Raw genomic sequence first — 19,312 nt, 5'->3', positions numbered from 1 at the left:
GGTTAGGATTAGGGTGAGGGTAAGGATTAGGGTGAGGGATAGGGTTAGGGTGATGGTGAGAGTTAGGTTTAGGGTTAGTGTTAGAGTTATGGTGAGGTAGAGGGTGAGGGTTAAGGTTAGTATTACGGTTAGGGATAGGGTTAGGTTTAGGGTGAGGTTGAGGGTTAGGATTAGGCTTAGGGTGCGGTTTAGGGTTAAGGTTTGGGTTAGGGTGAGGGTTTGGCTTAGGTTTAGGGTTAGGATGAGGGTTGGGATGAGGGATAGGTTTAGGGTTAGGTTGAGGGTTAGGGTTAGTGTGAGGGTTAGGCTTAGGTTTCGGGTTAAGATGACGATAAGGGTTAAGGTGAGGGTTATGCTGAGAGTGAGGGTTAGGGTTAGGGTGACAGTTAACGTTAAGGTGAGGGTAAGGTTTAGTGTGAGCATTAGGGTGAGGGTTAGGTTTAGGGTTAGGTTTAGAGTGAGGGTTAGGGTGAGGTTTAGCGTTAGGATTTGGGTTAGGTTTCGGGTGAGGGTAAGGGTTAGGTTGAGGGTTAGGGTGAGGGTGACGGTTAGGGTTAGGGTGAGGGTTAGGGTTCAGTCAGGGTTAGGGTGAGGGCTAGGATGAGGTGAGGGTTAGGGTTAGGGTTAGGGTGAGTGTAGGTGTTAGGTTTAGGGTGAGGGTTAGGTAGAGGAGTAGGGTTATGGTTAGGTTGAGGGTTAGGTTTAGTGTGAAAGTTAGGGTTAGGATTAGGTTTAGGGTTAGGATGAGGGTAAGGGTTAGGGTGAGGGTTAGGGTTAGTTTGAGGGTCAAGGTTAGGATTAGGGTTAGGGTGAGCGTTAGGCTGAGGGGTACGGTTAGTGTTAGGCTGAGTGTGTGTGGGAGGGTGAAGGTTAGGTTTAGGGTTAGGGTTAGGTTTAGGTTGAGGGTTAGGTTTAGTGTGAGGGTTAGGTATAGGATTAGGGTGAGTGTAAGGGTTAGGTGAGGGTTAGGGTGAGGGTGATGGTTAGGCTGAGGGTGAGGGTTACGGGTAGGTTTAGGGTGAGGGTGAGTGTGAGGGTTAGGGTTAGGATTAGGGTTAAGGTTAAGTTTAGGCTGAGGGTGAGTGTTAGGGTTAGGATTACAGTTAGGTTTAGGGTTAGGGTTAGCATGAGGGTTAGGGTTAGGTTTAGGGTTCGGATGAGGGTTAGGCTGAGGGGTAGGTTTAGGGTTAGGGAGAGGGTTAGGGTTAGTGTGAGTGTTAGGGTGAGGGGTAGTGTTAGTTTGAGCCTTAGGGTGAGGGTGAGGGTGAGGGTAAGGGTTAGGATGAGGTTTAGGTTGAGGGTGAGGGTTAGGATGAGGGTTAGGGTTAGGATGAGAATTAGGGTGAGGGTTAGGGTTAGGGTTAGTGTTAGTGTTAGGATGAGGGTGACGGTGAGGGTTAGGGTTAGGCTGAGGGTGAGGTTGAGGGTTAGTTTTAGGATTAGGGTTAGGTTTAGGGTTAGGCTGAGGGTGAGGGTGAGGTTGAGGGTGAGGTTTAAGGTTAGGGGTAGGGTGAGGTTTAGGGTTAGTGTGAGAGTTAGGGTGAGGGTGAGGGTAAGGGTTAATGTTGAGGGTTAGGGTGAGGGTGAGGGTTAGGGTTAAGGTTAGGCTTAGGGTGACGGTTAGGGTGAGGGTTAGGATTAGGGTTAGGGTGAGGTTTAGGGTGAGGTTAAGGTTTAGGGTTAGGGTTAGGGTTCAGCGTAGTGTGAGAGTGAGGGTTAGGGTTAGGGTGAGATTTAGGGTTAGGGTGAGGGTTAGGGATAGGTTTAATGTTAGGGCGAGAGCTAGGGTGAGGTTTAGGGTTAGGTTTAGTGTGAGGGTTAGGGTTAGGGTAAGGGGGACGCTTAGGTGTGAGAGTTAGGGTTAGGGTTATTGTGAGGGTTAGGGTTAGAGTGAGGGTTAGGTTTAGGTTGCGGCCTAGGGTGAGTGGGAGGGTTAGGTTTAGGGTTAGGGATAGGGTGAGGGTTAGGGTTAGGTTTAGGGTGAGGGTTAGTGTGAGAGGTATGTATAGGGTTAGGGTGCAGGATAGGTTTAGTGTGAAGATTAGGGTTAGGGTTAGGGTTAGGCTGAGGGTGAGGTTGAATGTTAGGGTGAGTTTTAGGGTTATTGTGAGGTTTAGGGTGAGGTTGAGTGTTAGGGTTAGGGTGAGGGTAAGGGTTAGGGTAAGGGTTAGTGTGAGGGTGAGGGTTAGGGTTAGGGTTAGGGTAAGGGTGAGGGTTAGGTTTAGGGATAGGTTGAGATTTAGTGTTAGGGTTAAGTTTAGGGTGAGGTTTAGCGTGAATGTGAGGTTCAGGGTGAGGGTGAGCATTAGGGTTAGGTTGAGGGATAGGTTTAGGTTTAGAATTAGGCTTAGGGCTAGGGTGAGGGTGAGGGTCAGGGTGAGGATAAGGGATAGGGTGAGGTTTAGGGTGAAGCTAAGGGTTAGAGTGAGGGTGAGGGTGAGGTTTAGGGTTTGGGTTAGTGTTCAGGTTCGGGTTAGCGTGAGGGTTAGGGTTAGGTTTAGGGTTAGGGTGATGGTTAGACTGAGGGATAGGATTAGGGCTAGGGTGAAGGTTAAGGTTAGTATGAGGGTTAGGGTAAGTGTTAGGATTAGGGTGAGGGTGAGGGTAAGGGTTAGGTTGAGGGTTAGGGTGAGGGTGAGGTGTAGGGTTAGCATTAGGGTTAGGGTTAGGATTAGGGTGAGGATTAGGGTGAGGGTAAGTGTTATGGTGAGGGTTACAGTGACGGTGAGGGTTAGGTTTAGGGTGAGGGTAAGTGTTAGGGAGAATGTTAGGGTGAGGATGAAGGTTACGATTAGCATTATGGTTAGGGTGAGGATGAGGGTTAGGGTTAGTGTTAGGGTTAGGGAGAGGGCTAGGCTGAGGGTGAGGGTTAGGTTTAAGGTTAGGGTGAAGGTTAGGGTGAGGGTAAAGGTTAGGGTTAGGTTTAGGGTGAGGGTTAGGGTGAGGGTAAGTGTTATGGTGAGGGTTACAGTGAGGGTGAGGGTTAGGTTTAGGGTGAGGGTAAGTGTTAGGGAGAATGTTAGGGTGAGGATGAAGGTTACGATTAGCATTAGGGTTAGGGTGAGGATGAGGGTTAGGGTTAGTGTTAGGGTTAGGGAGAGGGCTAGGCTGAGGGTGAGGGTTAGGTTTAGGGTTAGGGTGAGGGTTAGGTTGAGGGTTCGGGTTAGGGTTAGGTTTAGGGTGAGGGTTAAGGAGAGGGTGTGGGTTAGGGTGAGGGTGCGTGAGAGGGTTAAGGTGAGGGTTAGGGTTAGAATTAGGGTTAGGGTGAGGGCTAGGGTGAGGGTAAGGGTTAGGGTTAGGGTTCAGGTTAGGGTTCGCGTTAGGGTGAGTGTTAGGGTGAGGTGTAGGGTTAGAGTCAGAGTGCGGCTTAGGTTTAGTGTGTTTGTTAGTGTTAGGTTTAGAGTTAGGGTGAGGGTTAGGGTTAGGGTTAGGGTTAGGGTGATCATTAGACTGAGGGGTAGGCTTAGGGTTAGGCTGAGGGTGTGGGTGAGGGCTGAGGGTTAGGGTTAGGGTGAGGGTAGGGTTAGTGTGAGGGTTAGGATGAGGGTGAGGGTAAGGGTGTGTGTGAGGGTTAGGGTCAGGGTTAGGGTGAGTGTGAGGGTGAGAGTTAGGGTTAAGGTGAGGATTAGGGTGAGAGTGAGGGTTAGGGTTAGCGTGAGTGGTAGGGTGAGGGTTAGGGTGAGGGTTATGGTTAGGATTATAGTTAGGGTTTGTTTGAGGGTTAGGGTTGGGTTTAGGGTTATTTTTAGGGTTATGGTTAGGGTTAGGGTTTGGATTACGGTGAGGGTGAGGGTTAGGGTGAGTGGCAGTTTTAGGGTTAGAATGAGGGTTAGGCTTATTGTGAGGGTTTGGGTTAGGGTTATTGTTAGGGTGAGGTTAAGGGTTAGGGTGAGGGTTAGGGTGAGGGTGCGGGTTAGGGATAGGATTAGGGTTAGGGTTAAGGTTAGGCTGATGGTGAGGGTAAGGGTTAGGGTTAGGGTTAGAATTAGGGTAAGGACTAGAGTGAAGATGAGGTTTAGGATGAGTTTAAGGGTGAGGGTTAAGTTTAGGGTGAGGTTTAGGGTTAGAGTTAGGCCCTGGTTTAGGGTGAGGGTTAGGGTTAGGGTGAGGTTTAGGGTTAGCCTTAGGGTGAGGGTTAGGTTTAGGTTTAGGGTTAGTGTTAGTGTTAGGCTGAGGGTGAGCGTGAGGGTGAGGGTGAGGTTTAGGTTTAACGTTAGGGTTAGGGTCAGGGCTACGGTTATTGTGAGGTTTATGGTTAGGGTGAGGGTGAGGATGAGGGTTAGGGTTAGGGTCAGGGTTAGGGTTAGTCTTAGGGTGAGACTTAGATTGAAGGTGAGGGTTAGGGTAAAAGTTAGGGTTAGGGTGAAGGTTAAAGTTAGGGTAAGGGTGAGGGTTAGTGTTAGGGTGATGTTTATGGTGAGGGTGAGATTTAAGATTAGGGTGAGGGTTACGTTGAGGATTAGGGTGAGGGTGAGGGTCAGGGTTAGGGTGAGGATTTGTGTTAGAGTGTAGTTTCGGGTTAGGCTGAGGTTTAGGGTTAGGTTTAGGGTTAGGGTGAGGGTGAAGTTAGGGTGAGAGTGAGAGCAAGGGTTAGGTTGAGGGTTGGGGTGAGGGTTAGAGTTAGGGTTAGAGTTAGGGTGAGTGTTAGGTTGAGGGTGAGGGTTATGGTTAGGGTGAGGTTTAGGGTTAGAGTGAGGGTGAGTATTAGGGTTAGTGTTAGAGTGAGGGCTAGGGTGAGAGTGAGGGTTAGGTTCAGCATTAGGGTTACTGTGAGGGTTAGGGTGAGGGTTAGGGCTAGGGTCAGGGTTAGGTTTAGGGTGAGGGTGAGGGTTAGGGTGAGCATTAGGGTTAGGGTGAGGGTCAGGGTGAAGGTTAGGATTAGGATTTGGATTAGGGTCAGGGATAGGGATAGGGTGATATTTAGGGTAAGGGTTAAGGTTAAGCTTAGGGTGAGGGTTAGGTTTAGGTTTAGGGTAAGGGTGAGAGTTCGGGTTAGTGTCAGGGTTAGGGAGACAGAGAGGTTTAAGGAGGGTGAGGGTTAGGGTTAATGTTAGGTTAGGTTTATGGTGAGGGTTAGGGTGAGGATTAGGGTTAGGATTTGGTTAAGGGGGAGGGTTAGGGTGAGGGTGAATATTAGGGTTATGGTGAAGGTTAGGGTTCGTGTGACATTTAGGATTAGGGTTAGGGTTCGGGTGATGGCTAGGGTGAGGATGAGGGTTAGGGTTAGGGTTAGAATTAGGGTCAGGGATAGGGTTAGGTTTAGCATGAGGATTAGGGTGAGGGTTAGAGTTAGGGTAAGGTTTAGTGTTAGGATGAAGGTTAGGCTGAGAGGTAGGGTTAGGGTTAGGGTGAGAGTTAGGGTTAGTGTGAAGGTTAGGGTGAGGGGGAGGGGAGGTTTAGGGTGAGGGTTAGGGTTAGGGTTAGCGTGAGGGTTAGGGTAAGGGTGATGGTTATGGTGAGGGTGAGGTTTAAGGTGAGGGTGAGGGTGAGGGTGAGGGTTAGGGTTAGCGTTAGAGTCAGGGTTACCGTTAGGGTTTGATTGAGGTTGAGGCTTAGCGTGAGGTTTAGGGTTATGGTTAGGGTTAGGGTTACTGTGAGGATTACGGTTAGGGTTAGGTTAGGGTTAGGGGGAGTTTAAGGTTTAGGGTGAGGTTTAGGGTGAGGTTGAGGGTTAGGGTGAGGGTTAGTGATAGGTTTAGGGTTAGAGTGAGGGTGAGAGTGAGGGTTAGAGTTAGAGTTAGGATGTGGGTGAGGGTGAGGATGAGGGTTAGGGTTAGGATTACGGTTAGCTTTAGGGTTAGGCTGAGGGTGAGGATGAAGTTTAGGTTTAGGGTGAGAGTTAGGGTTAGGGTGAGGGATAGGGTAAAGTTTAGGGTTAGGATGAGGGTTAGGCTGAAGGGTAGGGTTAGGGCTATGGTGAGAGTTAGGGTTAGTTTGAAGGTTAGGGTTAGGGTTAGGTTTAGTTTGAGGGTAAGGGTTAGGGTGAGAGTGAGGGGTAGGGTTAGCGTGAGGGTTAGGGTGAGGGTTAGGGTTAGGTTTAGGGTTAGGGTTAGGGCGAGGTTGAGGGTTAGGGTTAGGGTGAGGGTAAGGGTTAGGGTGAGGGTAAGGGTTAGGGTGAGTGTTAGAGTGAGGGTAAGGGTTAGGTTTAGCATTAGTGTTAGGGTTCAGATGAGGATGAGGGTCAGGGTGAGGGTGAGGGTTAGGGTTAGGGTGAATGTTAGGGTTAGTGTGAGGATTAGGGTGAGGCTGACGGTAAGGGTTAGGTGAGTGTTAGAGTGAGAGATCGGAGTAGGTTTAGGGTCAGGATGAGGGTTAGGCTGAGGGGTAGGGTTAGGGGTAGGGTGAGGGTTAGGGTAAGTGTGAGGGTGAGGGTTAGGGTTAGGGTTAGGGTGAGGTTTAGGGTGAGGGTGAGGTTTAGGTTTAGGGTGAGGGTTAGGTTTAGGGTTACGGTGAGGTTTAGAGTGAGGGGTAGGGTTAGGGTTAGGGTGAGGCTTAGGTGTAGTGTGAGGGTTAGGGTTAGGGTTAGGGTTAGGGTGAGGATTAGGGTTAGGGTGAGTGTTAGAGTGAGGGTAAGTTTTAGGGTTAGCATTAGTGTTAGGGTTAGGGTTAGGATTATGGTGAGGGTCAGGGTGAGGCTGAGGGTTAGGGTTAGGGTTAGGGTGAATGTTAGGGTTAGTGTGAGAATTAGGGTGAGGGTGATTATTAGGGTTAGGGTGAGGGCTTGGGTTAGGATTAGGGTGAGGTTTAGAGTGAGGTGTATGGTTATTGTAAGGGTGAGGCTTAGGTGTAGTGTGAGAGTTAGGGTTAGGTTTAGGGTTAGGGTGAGTATTAGGGTGTGAGTGAGGGTTAGGGTTAGCGTGAGTGGTAGGGTGAGGGTTAGAGTGAGGGTTACGTTTAGGGCTATAGTTAGGATTTGGTTGAGGGTGACGGTTAGGGTCAGGGTGAGGATTAGGGTGAGGGTTACCGTTAGGGTTATAGTTAGGCTTAGGTAGAGGGTGAGGGATAGGTTTAGGGTTATTGTTAGGGTTATGGTTAGGGTTAGGGTTAGGATGAGGGTGAGGGTGAGGGTTAGGGTTAGGGTTAGGGTTAGGGTGCGGGTGAGTGTTAGGGTGAGGGTGAGGGTAAGGGTTAGGGTTAGTGTTAGGATTAGGTTTAGGGCGAGGTTTAGGGTTAGGGTAAGGGTTAGGGTTAGAGTGAGGGTTAGGTTTTGGGTTAGGGTGAGGGTTAGGGGTAGGGTGAGTGTTATGGTTAGCGTGAGGTTTAGGTTTAGGGTTAGGGTTATGTTTAGGGTTAGGGTTAGGATGAAGGTGAGGGTGAGGGTTAGGTTGTGGGTTAGGGTGAGGGCTATGGTTAGGGTGAGGTTTAGGGTTAGGTTGAGGGTGAGGATGAGGGTTAGGGTTAAGGTTAGGATTAGGGTTAGTCTTAGGGTGAGGCTTAGGGTGAGGGTGAGGGTTAGGGTACAAGTTAGCGTTACGGTGAGGGTTAAAGTTAGGGTAAGAGTGAGGGTTAGTGTTAGGGTGATGGTTAGGATGAGGTTGAGATTTAGAGTTAGGGTGAGTGCTAGGTTGAGGGTTAGGGTGAGGGTGAGGTTCAGGGTTAGGGTTAGGGTTTGGATTAGGGTTAGGACAAGGGTTAGTGTTAGGGTGAAGGTTAGGGTTCGGGTGACATTTAGGATTAGGGTGAGGGTGAGGGTGAGGGTGAGTGTGAGGGTGTGGGTAAGGGTTAGTCTTAGGTTTGGGTGAGGTTAGGGTTAGAGTTAGGGTGAGATTGAGGGTGAGGGTTATGGTGATGGTGAGGGGAATTGTGAGGGTGAGGGTGAGGGTTAGGGTGAGGGATAGGGTTAGGTTTAGGGTGAGGATTAGGTTTAGAGTAAGGTTTAGGGTTAGGATGAAGGTTAGACTGAGGGGTAGGGTTAGTGTTAGGGTGAGAGTTAGGGTTAGTGTGAGGGTTAGGGTGAGGGATAGGGTTAGGTTAAGGGTAAGGGTTATGGTGACGGTTAGGGTGAGTGTGAGTGTTAGGCTGAGGGTGAAGGTGAGGGCTAGGGTGAGGGTGAGGGTTAGGGTTATTGTTAGGGTTAGGGTGAGTGTAAGGTTTAGTGTGAGGTTTAGGGTTAGGGTTAGGGTTCCGGTAAGGGCTAGGGTGAGGGTGAGGGTTAGGGTTAGGGTTAGTATTAGGGTGAGGGATAGCGTTAGGTTTAGGGGGAGGGTTAGGGTGAGGGTTAGGTTTAGGGTAAGTTTTAGGGTTAGGATGAAGGTTAGGCTGAGGGGTAGGGTTAGGGTTAGGGTGAGAGCTACGGTTAGTGTGAGGGTTAGGGTGAGGGATAGGTTTAGGGTGAGGGTAAGTGTTACGGTGAGGGTTATGGTGAGTGTGAGGGTGAGGGTGAGGGTGAGGGTTAGGGTGAGGGTTAGGGTTAGGGTTAGGGTGAGGTTTAGGGTTAGGGTGATGTTTAGGTTGAGGGTGAGTATTAGGGTGAGGGTGAGGGTTCAGGTGAGGGTGAGGGATAGGGTGTGGGGGAGGGTTAGGGTTAGGGTGTTGGTGAGGGTTAGGGTGAGGGTGAGAGTTAGAGTTAGGGTTAGGGTTAACTTTAGGGTCAGGGTTACAGTTAGGTTAGGGTGAGGGTGAGGCTTAGGGTGAGGTTTAGGGTTATGGTTAGGGTTAGGGTTACTGTGAGGATTTCGGTTAAGGTGAGGCTTAGGGTTAGGGTGAGGGTAAGGTTGAGGGTGAGGTTTACGATGAGGGTGAGGCTTAGGGTGAGGGTTAGGGATAAGTTTAGGGTTAGAGTGAGCATTATTGTTAGAGTAAGGGTCAGGGTGAATGTTAGGGTTAGGATTAGGTTTAGGGTCAGGGTTAGGGTTATGGTGATGTTTAGGGTGAGGGTTAGGGTTAGGCTGAGTTTGAGGGTTAGGGTTTGGGTTAGGGTGAGGGTGAGTGTGAGAGTTAGGTTTAGGGTTAGATTTAGGGAAACAGAGAGGGTTAGGGAGGGTGAGGGTTAGGGTTAGGGTGAGTGTTAGGGTGAGGGTGAGGGTTAGGGTTAGAATATGGGTGAGGGTTAGGGTTAGGGTTAGGGTTAGAGTTAGGGTGAGGGTGAGGGTTAGGGTTAGGGGGAGCGTTAGGTTGAGGATGAGGTTTAGGTTCACTGATAGGGTTAGGGTGAGGCTTAGTGTTAGTGTTAGTGTTAGGGTTAGGGTTACGGTGAGGGTAAGGTATAGGGTGAGGGTTAGGGTGAGGGTTAAGTTAGGGTTAGGATTCGGGTTAGGGTTAAGGTTATGCTGAGGGTGAGGGTGAGGGTGAGGGTTAGGGTTTGGGTTAGCGTGAGGGCTAGAGTGAGGGTGAGGGTTAGGCTGAGGGTGAGGGTTAGAGGTAGGTTTAGGTTTAGTGTTAGGGTGAGGATGAGGTTTAGTGTGAGGTGTAGGGTTAGGGTTAGGGTGAGGTTTAGGATTACTGTGAGGGTTAGTGTTAGGGTTAGGATTAGGTTTTGGGTGAGGTTAAGGGTTAGGCTGAGGGTTAGGGTGAGGGTGAGGGTTAGGGTTAGGGTGAGGGTTAAGGTTAGGGTATTGTGAGGGTTAGGGTTAGGGTGATGTTTAGGGTGAGGGTGCGGTCTAGGGTGAGGTTGAGGGTTCGGGTTAGGGTGTGGGTGAGGGTTAGGTGTAGGGTGAGGGTTAGGGTTACCGTGAAATTTACCATTAGGGTGAGAGTTAGGGATAGGTTTAGGGTTAGGTTGAAGGTAAGGGTTAGCGAGAGAGTTAGGTTTAGGGTGAGGGTTAGGGTAAAGGTGAGGGTGAGGTTCAGGCTTAGGTTGAGGGTTAGAGTTATGGTTAGGGTTTCGGTGAGGGCTAGGATGAGGGTAAGGGTTAGGGTGAGGGTGAGGGTGAGGGTGAGGGTTTCGGTTAGGTAAGTTTAGGGTTAGGCTGAGGATTAGGTTGAAGGTGACGGTTAGGGAGAGGGTTACAGTTAAGGTGAGGACTAGGGTTAGGGTTGGGTTAGGGTGAGGGTGAGGGTTAGGGTGAGGGTTAGGGTTAGGGTTAGGGTTAGGATTAGGATGAGGGTGAGGTTGACGGTTAGGATTAGGGTGAGTGTTAGGGTTAGGGTGATCGTGAGGGTTAGTGTTAGGGTTAGGGTGAGGGTGAGGGTGAGTTATAGGGTTAGGGTTAGTGTTAGGATGAAGGCTAGGGTGAGAGTGAGGGTTAGGGTTAGGGTTAGAATGAGGGTGAGGGTTAGGTTTAGGGTGAGGGTTAGGATGAGGGGTGAGTTAGGGTTAGGGTAAGGGTTAGGTTTAGTGTGAGGGTTAGATTTATGTTTAGAGTTAGGGATAAGGTGAGGGTAAGGGTTAGGTTGAGGATTAGGGTGAGGGTGAGGTTTAGGGGTCGGATTAGGTTTAGGGTTAGATTTAGGCTGAGGGTGAGGGTGAGGGTGAAGGTGATGGTTAGGGTTAGGGTTAATATTAGGGTGAGGGATAGATTGAGGTTTAGGGTTAGTGTGAGGGTTAGGGTTAGTGTGAGGGTGAGGGAGAGGATTAGGGTTATGGTTAGGCTTTGGGTGAGGGCTAGGGTGAGGGTGAGGGTTCGGGTTAATGTTAGGGTGAGTGTTAGGGTTAGGTTTAGGGTGAGGGTTTTAATGAGGGTTATGGTTAGGGTTAGAGTGAGGGTTAGGATTAGGGTTAGGGTTAGATTTAGGGTTATTGTTAGGATTAGGGTTTTGTGAAGGTGAGAGTGAGGGGGAGGTGGAGGGGGAGGTTTAGGGTTAGGGTTAGGTTTAGGGTTAGTTTGAGGGCTAGGTTGAGGGTTAGGTTTTAGGGTTAGGGTTAGGGTGAGGGTTAGGGTTAGGGTTAGGGTTAGGGTGAGGGTTGGGTTAGGGTGAGGGTGAGGGTTAGGTTTAGTGTGAGAGTTACGGTTAGGGTTAAGGTTAAGATTAGGGTGAGGTTAAGTGTTAGCCTGAGGGTTAGAGTGATAGTGAGGATTAGGGTTAGCGTTAGGGTGAGGGTTAGGGTTAGGGTTAGGTTTAGAGTTAGGTTTAGGGTTGTTGTTAGGTTTAGGGTGAGGGTGAGGGTGAGGGTGTGGTTAGGGTTAGGATTAGGGTTATGGTTAAGGTTAGGCTGAGGGTGAGGGTGAGGGTTACGTTTAGGGTTAGGGTGAGTGCTAGGGTGAGGGTGAGGGTGAGGATGAGGGTTAGGGTGAGGTGTAGGGTTAGGGTTAGAGTGAGCGTTAGGATTACTGTGAGGGTTAGGGTTAGGTTAGGGTTTGGGTGAGGGTAACTGTTAGGGTGAGGGTTAGGTTGAGGGGTAGTGTTAGGTTTAGGGTGAGGATGAGGGTTAGGGTGAGGGTTAGGGATAGAGTTAGGGCTAGGGTGAGGGTAAGGTTTAGGGTGAGGGTTAGGTTGAGGGTGAGGGTTAGGGTAAGGGTTAAGGGTTAGGGTTAGGGTGAAGGGTAGGGTGAGGGTTAGGGTTAGAGTTAGGTTTTGCATGAGGTTTAGAGTGATGTTTAGGGTTAGGGTTAGGGTTAGGGTGAAGGTTAGGGTGAGGGTTAGGGTGAAGGTAAGGATTAGGGTTAGGGTTAGAGTTAGGTTGAGGTTAGGGTTAGTGTGATGTTTAGGGTGAGGGTGAGGGTTAGGGTTAGCATTAGGGTTAGTGAGGATTAGGGTGAGGGTAAGGTTTAGGGTTAGGGTGAGGGTGAGGTTTAGGGTTAGGGTGAGGTTTAGGGTTAGGGTTAGGGTGAGGGTAAGGGTTAGGGTGAGGGTGAGGGTGAGGGTGAGGTTAGGGTTAGTGTGAGGGATAGGATGAGGGTGAGGGTTAGGCTGAGGGTGAGGGTTAGGGTGATGGTTTCGGTTAGGTAAGGGTTAGGGTTATGGGGAGGATTAGAGTGAGGGTGAGGGTTAGGGTCAGGGCTAGGGTGAGGGTGAGGGTTAGGGTTAGGATTAGGTTTAGGGTTAGGGTTAGGCTGAGGGTGAGGGTGAAGGTGAGCGTTAGGGTTAGTTTTACTGTGAGGGCTAGGGTGAGGGTGAGGGTGAGGGTTCGGTTGAAGGTGAGGGTGTGGTTTTCAGATAGGTAAGGGTTAGGGTTAGGCTGAGGATCAGGGTGAGGGTTAAGGTTAGGGTGAGAGTTATGGTTAAGGTGAGGGTTAGGGTTAGGCTTATGGTGAGGGTTAGGTTGAGGGTTAGGGTTAAGTTTAAGGTTAGGGTTAGGGTAAGGTTTAGGGTGAGGGTTAGAGTTAGGGTTAGGTTTAGGGTGAGGGTGAATGTTAGGGTTAGGGTGAGGTTTAGTGTTAGGGTGACGGTTAGTGTTAGAATTAGGGTTAGGGTGAGGGCTAGGATGAGGGTGAGGGTTAGGGTTGGGGTTAGGGAAAGGGTTAGGGTTAGGTTTAAGGTTAGGGTGATGGTGAGGGTTAGGGTTAGGGTTAGGATGAAGGCTAGGGTGAGAGTGAGGGTTAGGGTTAGGGTTAGGGTGAGGGTGAGGGTGAGGGTTAGGTTTAGGGTGAGGGTTAAGATGAGGGGTAGAGTTAGGGTTAGGGTAAGCGTTAGGTTTAGTGTGAGGGTTAGATTTATGGTTAGGGTTAGGGTGAGGGTAAGGGTTAGGTTGAGGGTTAGGATGAGGGTGAGGTTTAGGGTAGGATTAGGTTTAGGGTTAGTTTTAGGCTGAGGGTGAGGGTGAGGGTGAAGGTGCTGGTTAGGGTTAGGGTTAAGATTAGGCTGAGGGCTAGATTGAGCTTTAGGGTTAGTTTGAGGGTTAGGGATAGGGTGAGGGTTAGGGTTAGGGTTAGTGTTAGGGTGAGGGAGAGGATTAGGGTTATGGTTAGGCTTTGGGTGAGGGCTAGGGTGAGGGTGAGGGTTAGGGTTAGTGTAAGCGTGAGTGTTAGGTTTAGGTTTAGAGTGAGGGTTTGGGTGAGGTGTATGGTTAGGGTCAGGGTGAGGGTTAGGATTAGGGTTAGGGTTAGGTTTAGGGTTATTGTTAGGGTTAGGGTTTTGTGAAGGTGAGGGTGAGGGTGAGGGTGAGGTTTAGGGTTAGGGTTAGGTTTAGGTTTAGTGTGAGGGCTAGGTTGAGGTTTAGGGTTAGGATTAGGGTTAGGGTGAGGGTTAGGGTTAGGGTTAGGGTGAGGGTTGGGTTAGGGTGAGGGTGAGGGTTAGGTTTAGTGTGAGGGTTACGGTTAGTTTTAGGGTTAAGATTAGGGTGAGGGTAAGTGTTAGCCTGAGGGTTAGAGTGATAGTGAGGATTAGGGTTAGCGTTAGGGTGCGGGTGAGGGTGATGGTTAGGGTTAGGGTTAGGTTTAGAGTTAGGTTTAGGGTTATTGTTAGGTTTAGGGTGAGGGTGAGGGAGAGGGTGTGGTTTGGGTTAGGATTAGGGTTATGGTTAAGGTTAGGCTGAGGGTGAGGGTGAGGGTTACGTTTAGGGTTAGGGTGAGTGCTAGGGTGAGGGTGAGGGTGAGGATGAGGGTTAGGTTGAGGTGTAGGGTTAGGGTTAGAGTGAGCGTTAGGGTTACTGTGAGGGTTAGGGTTAGTGTTTGGGTGAGGGTAAGTGTTAGGGTGAGGGTTAGGGTGAGGGTAAGGGTTAGGGTTAGGGTTAGGGTGAGGATTAGGTTGAGGGATACTGTTAGGTTTAGGGTGAGGATGAGGCTTAGGGTGAGGGTTAGGGATAGATTTAGGTTTACGGTTAGGGTGAGAGTTAGGGTGAGGGTAAGGTTTAGGGTGAGGGTTAGGTTGAGGGTGAGGGTTAGGGTAAGGGTTAGGGTTAGGGTGAGGGGTAAGGTGAGGGTTAGGGTTAGAATTAGGTTTTGCGTGAGGGTTAGAGTGATGTTTAAGGTTAGGGTTAGGGTGAGGATTAGGGTGAGGGTTAGGGTGAAGGTAAGAATTAGGGTTAGGGTTAGAGTTAGGGTGAGGTTAAGGGTTAGGGTGAGGTTTAGCGTGAGGGTGAGGGTTAGGGTTAGCATTAGGGTTAGGGAGAGGATTAGGGTGAGGGTAAGATTTAGGGTTAGGGTGAGGGTGAGGTTTAGGGTTAGGGTGAGGTTTAGGGTTAGGGTTAGGGTGAGGGTAAGAGTTAGGGTGAGTATGAGGGTGAGGGTGAGTTTAGGGTTAGGGTGAGGGATAGGGTGAGGATGAGGGTTAGGGTCAGGGTTAGGGTGAGGGTGAGGGTTAGGGTTAGGGTTAGGCTAAGGGTGAAGGTGAAGGGAGTATCAGGGTGAGGGTTAGGGTTAGGGTGAGGGTTACGGTTAAGGTGAGGGTTAGGGTTAGGCTTATGGTGAGGGTTAGGTTGAGGGTTAAGGTTAAGTTTAAGATTAGGGTTAGGGTAAGGGTTAGGGTGAGGGTTAAAGTTAGGGTTAGGGTTAGGTTTAGGGTGAGGGTGAGGGTTAGGGTTAGGGTGAGGGTTAGGGTTAGGATGAGGGTTAGTGTTAGGATTAGGGTTAGAGTGAGGGCTAGGATGAGGGTGAGGGTTAGAGTTAGGGTTAGGGAGAGGGTTAGGGTTAGGTTTAAGGTTAGGGTGAGGGTGAGGGTTAGGGTTAGGGTTAGGGTTTGGGTGAATGTGAGTGTGAGGGTGAGGGTGAGGGTTATGTTTAGGATCAGGGATCGGATTAGGGTTAAGGTGACGGTGAGCGTGAGGGTTAGGGTTAGGCTTAGGCTTAGGTTTAGGGTGAGTTTGAGGGAGAGGGTTAGGTTTAGGATTATGTTTAGGGTTAGTGTTCTAATTAGGGTGAGGGTGAGGGTGAGGGTGACAGTGAGGGTTAGGTTGAGGATTAGGGTTAGGTTTAGGGTGTGGGTTAGGATTATGGTTAAGGTTAGGTTTAGGGTTATTTTTAGGGTTAGGGTTTGGGTGAGGGTGAGGGTGAGGATGAGGGTTAGGGGTAGGGGTGGGGTTAGGATTAGGGTGCGGATGAAGTTGAGGGTGAGGATTAGGGTTAGGGTTTGGATTAGGGTTAGGGTGAGGGCTAAGGTGAGGGTGAGGTTAGGGTTAGGGTTATGGTTAGGGTGAGGGTTAGGTTTAGGTTTAGGGTGAGGGTTAGCGTGAGGGGCAGGTTTAGTTTTAGGATGTTGGTTAGGTTTATTGTGAGGGTTAGGGTTAGGATTAGGGTGAGGGTTAGGGTGAGGCTAAGTGTTAGGTTGAGAGTTAAAGTGAGGGTGAAGTTTAGGTTTAGAATTAGGGTTAGGGTTAGTGTTAGGCTGAGGGTGAGGGTGACGGTAAGGGTTAGGGTTATGGTTAGGGTGAGACTACGGTGAGGATGAGGGTTAGGGTGAAGGTGAGGGTTAGGTTTAGGGTGAGGTATAGCGTGAGGGTTAGGCTTATGGTTAGGGTGAGTGTTTGGGTGTTAGGGTTAGGCTGAGCTTTAGGGTTAGAGTTAGGGTGAGGGTGAGGGAGAGGGTGAGGGTTAGGGTTAGGGTTAGAATTAGGATGAGGGTGTTGTTTAGGATTAGGATTAGGGTTAGGGTTGGGGTTAGGCTGTGGGTGAGGGTGAGGGTGAGAGTGAGGGTTAAGGTGAGGGAGAGGATTAGGTTTAGGGTTAGGGTTAGGGTGAGGGTTAGGGTTAGTTTTAGGGTTAGGATGAGCGTTAGGGTGAGGGGTTCGGTTAGGGTTACGGTGAGGCTTAGGGTTAGTGTGAGGCTGAGGGTTACAGATAGGGTTAAGGTTAGGTTAAGGGTTAGGTTGAGGGTTAGGGTTAGGTTTAGGGTTAGGGTGAGGGTTAGGGTGGGGGTGAGGTTTAGGGTTAGGGTTAGGGTGAGGTTAAGTGTTAGGGTTAGGGTGAGGGTAAGGGTTATGATGAGGGTAAGGGTTAGGTTGAGTGTTAGAGTGAGGGTAAGTGTTAGGGTTACCATTAGTGTTAGGGTTAGGGTTAGGATGAGGGTTAGGGTCAGGGTGAGGGTGAGGGTTAGGGTTAGGGTGAATATTAGGGTTAATGTGAGGATTAGGGTGAGGGTGATGGTAAGGGTTAGGGTGAGGGTTAGAGTGAGGGAGAGGGTTAGGTTTAGGGTTAGGATGAGAGGTAGGCTGAGGGGTAGGGTTAGGGGTAGGGTGAGGGTTAGGGTAAGTGTGACTGTTAGGGTTAGGGTTAGGGTTAGGGTGAAGTTTAGGTTGAGGGTGAGGTTTAGGTTTAGGGTGAGGTTTAGGTTTAGCATTAGGGTGAGGTTTAGAGTGAGGGGTAGGGTTAGGGTTAGGGTGAGGCTTAGGTGTAGTGTGAGGGTTGGGGTTAGGTTTAGGGTTAGGGTGAGGATTAGGGTTAGGGTGAGTGTTAGAGTGAGGGTAAGGTTTAGGGTTAGCATTAGTGTTAGGGTTAAGTTTAGAATGAGGGTCAGGGTGAGGCTGAGGGTTAGGGTTAGGGTGAATGTTAGGGTTAGTGTGAGGATAAGGGGGAGGGGGAGGGTTAGGGCTAGGGTGAGGGTTAAGGTTAGGGTTAGGGTGAGGTTTAGAGTGAGGGGTAGGGTTAGGGTAATGGTGAGGCTTAGGTGTAGTGTGAGGGTTAGGGTTAGGGTGAGGGTTAGGGTGAGGATTAGGGTTAGGGTTAGGTTTAGGGTGAGGCTTAGGGTGGGGGTGAGGTTTAGGGTTACGGTTAGGGTGAGGTTGAGTGTTAGGGTTAGGTTGAGGGTAAGGGTTAGGGTGAGGGTAAGGGTTAGGTTGAGTGTTAGAGTGAGGGTAAGGGTTAGGTTTAGCATTAGTGTTAGGATTAGGGTTAGGATGAGGGTGAGGGTGAGGGTGAGGGTGAGAGTTAGGGTTAGGGTGAATGTTAGGGTTAATGTGAGGATTAGGGTGAGGGTGAGTGTAAGGGTTAGGGTGAGGGTTAGAGTGAGGGAGAGGGTTAGGATTAGGGTTAGGATGAGGGTTAGGCTGAGGGGTAGGCTTAGGGGTAAGGTGAGGGTTAGGGTAAGTGTGAGGATGATGGTTAGTTTTAGGGTTAAGGTGAGGTTTAGAATGAGGGGTATGTTTAGGGTTAGGGTGAGGCTTAGGTGTAGTGTGAGGGTTAGGGTTAGGGTGAGTGTTAGAGTGAGGGTAAGGGTTAGGGTTAGCATTAGTGTTAGGGTTACGGTTAGGATGAGGGTGAGGGTTAGTTTGAGGGTGAGGGTTCGGGTGAAGGTTACCGTTTGGGTTATAGTTAGGGTTAGGTTGAGGGTGAGGGTTAGGTTTAGGGTTATTGTTAGGGTTAAGGTTAGGATGAGGTTGAGGGTAAGGTTTAGGGTTAGGGTTAGGGAGAGGGTGAGTGTTAGGGTGAGGGTGAGGGTAAGGATTTGTGTGAGCGTTAGGGTGAGGGTGATGGTCAGGGTTAGGGTTAGTATTAGGATTAGGGTTAGGGCGAGGTTTAGGGTTAGGGTAAGGGTTAGGGTTAAGGTGAGGGTTAGGGTTTGGGTTAGGGTGAGGGTTAGGTTTAGGGTGAGGGTTAGGGTTAGCGTGAGGGTTAGGGTTAGCGTGAGGGTTAGGTTTAGTGTTAGGGTTAGGGTAATGATGAGGGGGAGGGGATAGGTTAGGGTTAGGGTTAGGTTTAGGTTTAGGGTGAGGGTTAGGCTTAGGATGAGAGTTAGTGTTAGGGTTAGGCTGAGGGTGAGGGTGAGGTTTAGGGTTAACGTTAGGGTTAGGGTTAAGGTGATGGCTAAGGTTAGTGTGAGGTTTAGGGTTAGGGTGGGGGTGAGGATGAGGGTTAGGTTTAGGGTAAGGGTAAGGGTTAGTCTTAGGGTGAGACTTATGGTGAGGGTGAGGCTAGGGTAAAAGTTAGGGTTAGGGAGAGGGTTAAATTTAGGGTAAGGGTAAGGGTTAGTGTTAGGGTGATGTTTAGGGTGAGGGTGAGATTTAGGGTTAGGATGAGGATTAGGTTGAGTGTTAGGGTGATGGTGAGGGTCAGGGTTAGGGTTAGGGTTAGGATTAGGTTTAGGGTGAGGGTTAGTGTTAGGGTGAAGGTTAGGGTTAGGGTGAGGTTTAGGGTTAGGGTTACCGTTAGGATGAGGTTGAGGGTGAGGGTGTGGGTAAGGGTTAGTGTTAGGGTTGGGTGACATTAGGGTTAGAGTTAGGGTGAGGTTGAGGGTGAGGGTTATGTTGATGGTGAGGGGAATTGTGAGGGTGAGGGTGAGGGTTAGGGTGAGGATGAGGGTGACGGTTAGGGTTAGTCTGAAGGTGAGGGGAAAGGTGAGGGTGAGGGTTATTTTTAGCGTTAGAATGAGGGTTAGGGTTAGTCTGAGGGTTAGGGTGAGGGTGAGAGTAAAGGTTAGGTTTAGGGTTAGTGTGAGGGTTAGATTTAGGGTTAGGGTGAGGGTGAGGGTGAGGGTTAGGCTGAGGGTGAGGTTGACGGGGAGGGTTAGGGTTAGGATTTGGGTGAGGGTTAGGGTTAGTGTGAGGGTTAGGGTGAGGTTGAGAGTTAGGGTAAGGGTTAGGGTGAAGGTTAGGTTGAAGTTTAGGGTGAGGGTTAGGTTTAGGGTTAGGGTTAGTGTGAGGGTTAAGATGAGGGAAAGGTTTAGGGTGAGGGTTAGGTTTAGGGTTATGGTGAGGGTTAGGGTGAGGGTTAGGGTTACAGTTAGGGTTAGGGTGAGGTTTAGGGTGAGGGTGAGGGTTATTGTTAGGGTGAGGTTTACGGTTAGGGTGAGGGTGAGTGTTATGATTAGGGTTAGGGTGAGGGCTAGGGTGAGGTTGAGGGTTAGGTTTAAAGATAGGGTTAGGGTGAGGGTTTGGGTGAGGGTATGCGTTAGTGTTAGGGTTAGGGTTAGAGTGAGGGTTAGGGTTAGCATTAGGGTTAATGCGAGGGTTAGGGTGAGGTTTAGGGCTAGGGTCAGGGTTAGGTTTAGGGTGAGGGTGAGGGTTAATATGAGCATTACGTTTAGGGTGAGGGTCAGGGTGAAGGTTAGGGTTAGGATTAGGGTTAGGGTCAGGGTTAGGGTTATGGTGATGTTTAGGGTGAGGGTTAGGGTTAGGGTGAGGGTGAGGGTGAAAGTTTGGGTTCGGGTTAGGGATAGGGAGACATAGAGGGTTAGGGAGGGTGAGGGTTAGTGTTAGTGTTAGGGTTAGGTTTATGGTTAGGGTTTGGGTGAGGATTAGGGTTAGGATTGGGTTAAGGGTGTGGGTTAGGTTGAGGGTGAGTGTTAGGGTTAGGGTGAGGGTTAGGGTTAGTGTGAGGTTTAGCGTTAGGGTTAGGGTTCAGGTGAAGGCTAGGGTGAGGTTGAGGGTTAGGGTTAGGGTTAGGATTAGGGTGAGAGATAGGGTTAGGTTTAGGGTGAGGGTTAGGGTTAAGGTAAGGTTTAGGGTTAGGATGAAGGTTAGGCTGAGGGATAGGGTTATGGTTAGGGTGAGAGTTAGGGTTAGTGTGAGGGTTAGGGTGAGGAATAGGTTTAGGGTTAGTGTTAGGATGAAGGCTAGGGTGAG

Source organism: Dipodomys spectabilis, unplaced genomic scaffold, assembly GCF_019054845.1.
Source record: "Dipodomys spectabilis isolate Male_0828 unplaced genomic scaffold, ASM1905484v1 ptg000147l, whole genome shotgun sequence".
NCBI lineage: Eukaryota > Metazoa > Chordata > Mammalia > Rodentia > Heteromyidae > Dipodomys > Dipodomys spectabilis.
The sequence above is the reverse complement of the archived record's forward strand: the minus strand, read 5'-3'. Positions refer to the sequence as shown.